This window comes from Schistocerca serialis, unplaced genomic scaffold (assembly GCF_023864345.2).
Source record: "Schistocerca serialis cubense isolate TAMUIC-IGC-003099 unplaced genomic scaffold, iqSchSeri2.2 HiC_scaffold_1162, whole genome shotgun sequence".
In the NCBI taxonomy this organism is placed as follows: Eukaryota; Metazoa; Arthropoda; class Insecta; order Orthoptera; family Acrididae; genus Schistocerca; species Schistocerca serialis.
In genome coordinates, this window is record NW_026047362.1 from 635,001 (window position 1) to 637,500 (window position 2,500).

The 2,500-nt window shown below is 63.3% G+C and overlaps 1 pseudogene; it reads left to right on the forward strand.

Moving 5' to 3' along the window:
- Window positions 1–2,500, forward strand: part of LOC126433308 (large subunit ribosomal RNA) — a 7,982-nt pseudogene that overhangs the window by 1,804 nt on the left and 3,678 nt on the right.

Below are 2,500 nucleotides of genomic sequence, written 5' to 3' on the forward strand. Positions count from 1 at the left end.
CTGGAGCCGCCGTCGGTGCAGATCTTGGTGGTAGTAGCAAATACTCCAGCGAGGCCCTGGAGGGCTGACGCGGAGAAGGGTTTCGTGTGAACAGCCGTTGCACACGAGTCAGTCGATCCTAAGCCCTAGGAGAAATCCGATGTTGATGGGGGCCGTCATAGCATGATGCACTTTGTGCTGGCCCCCGTTGGGCGAAAGGGAATCCGGTTCCTATTCCGGAACCCGGCAGCGGAACCGATACAAGTCGGGCCCCTCTTTTAGAGATGCTCGTCGGGGTAACCCAAAAGGACCCGGAGACGCCGTCGGGAGATCGGGGAAGAGTTTTCTTTTCTGCATGAGCGTTCGAGTTCCCTGGAATCCTCTAGCAGGGAGATAGGGTTTGGAACGCGAAGAGCACCGCAGTTGCGGCGGTGTCCCGATCTTCCCCTCGGACCTTGAAAATCCGGGAGAGGGCCACGTGGAGGTGTCGCGCCGGTTCGTACCCATATCCGCAGCAGGTCTCCAAGGTGAAGAGCCTCTAGTCGATAGAATAATGTAGGTAAGGGAAGTCGGCAAATTGGATCCGTAACTTCGGGATAAGGATTGGCTCTGAGGATCGGGGCGTGTCGGGCTTGGTCGGGAAGTGGGTCAGCGCTAACGTGCCGGGCCTGGGCGAGGTGAGTGCCGTAGGGGTGCCGGTAAGTGCGGGCGTTTAGCGCGGGCGTGGTCTGCTCTCGCCGTTGGTTGGCCTCGTGCTGGCCGGCGGTGCAGGATGCGCGCGCCTGCGCGGCGTTCGCGCCCCGGTGCTTCAACCTGCGTGCAGGATCCGAGCTCGGTCCCGTGCCTTGGCCTCCCACGGATCTTCCTTGCTGCGAGGCCGCGTCCGCCTTAGCGTGCTCCTCCGGGGGCGCGCGGGTGCGCGGATTCTCTTCGGCCGCCATTCAACGATCAACTCAGAACTGGCACGGACTGGGGGAATCCGACTGTCTAATTAAAACAAAGCATTGCGATGGCCCTAGCGGGTGTTGACGCAATGTGATTTCTGCCCAGTGCTCTGAATGTCAACGTGAAGAAATTCAAGCAAGCGCGGGTAAACGGCGGGAGTAACTATGACTCTCTTAAGGTGGCCAAGTGGCGGCGGTGTGGCTGCATCCGGACTTGGCTTCTCGAAGTGCGGTCTTGATGTAGTCGTGCTGCTGCTGCGAGGTGCCTTCCTTGGGTTATAGTTACAGGGAGAGTGACGCGCAATACATGGGCCTAGCCCTCTTAGCCTCTCCTCTCCTGCGGTCTTCTCCCCTTCTCGTGGGCCCGCTGATTTCGCAGAGTGGAAGACCGCACCAGGGGCTTGGGGGGGTTACCAGCCCCCCCTCGCACTATCCCTTTTTTAGTTGGGGGCAGTAAGCAGAGAATAAGTGGTGGCCCTTCCGCTGAAGGTGCCACCCCAACTCCCCCAGCACCTAGCCGGCCAACCGGCCGTGCCGAAAATCTTGTAACTTTTGCAGCTATGTATACCTGTAGTGAGTGCCACCGCAGCTTTACAACCAAGAACGGTCTCGGGGTCCATCGCCGCCGCCAACATCTTGCGGCCGCCAACGCGGAGATCGTCACGGAGAGGCATCGCGCGAGGTGGACGGAGGAAGAAGTCCTGTCGCTCGCCAAGGCGGAGGCCGAACTGTTCCTTGAGAGGGACGCCCGGTTCTTCTTCGTCAATCAAGAACTCATCAGGATGTTCCCCGACCGAACGCTCGAGGCAATCAAGTGCCGACGGCGGCAAGCTGCCCACAAGCAGCTTGTCCGCCAATTCATGGAGGCGCTTGAGATCGGTCGGGGGGAAGAGCCGGCGTCCCGCCGGGGAGCAGCGAGCCCGCTGCCTGACGCGGGCGAGGCCGCTGCGCCGCCCGTCGACGCAGCCGAGGACTTCGCGGCCGACACCACCGGGCCGCCGCCGGAGGGGCCGACTGACGCCGCCATCTGGGAGCATCTGGCGGGGCTACCCGCTTCCGCCCAGCGTTTCTCTGCCCTGGATCGTGTCATAGGTCTGGGGCGGGGCACGCCGCCCGATGTCATCCTGGGCATGCTCCCGGATGCCCTTGCGTCGGTCGGGTCCAGAGGGGAGAGATCGATCACCAGGACACAGCGGCCGCGCCAACCATCGAAGCGGCCGCCTGCCGCGCCGCCGACGCAGAAGCGCAAGCGGCGCCGCTGGGAGTACGCGAGAACGCAGGATGCCTTCCGACGGTCGCGTGCACGTTGCGTGCGCGGCCTCTTGGATGGCACCCTGCTCCAGCCGCCACCTGCCATCCCTGGTCTGCTGGACTTCTGGGCGGACCTCTTCACCAAGAAGCCCATCTCCACGGCGGGCTTCATTCGTGACCGCCTCCTCCCGCACTCAGAGCCTGTCGCTCTCGAGTGCATATGGGGGCCGGTCACACATGAGGAGGTCGCCGCCGCGTTGCCGCCCAGGGGATCAGCAGCCGGGCCGGACGGCCTTACCCCAGCGGAGTTGCGGCGCCTGCCGCAC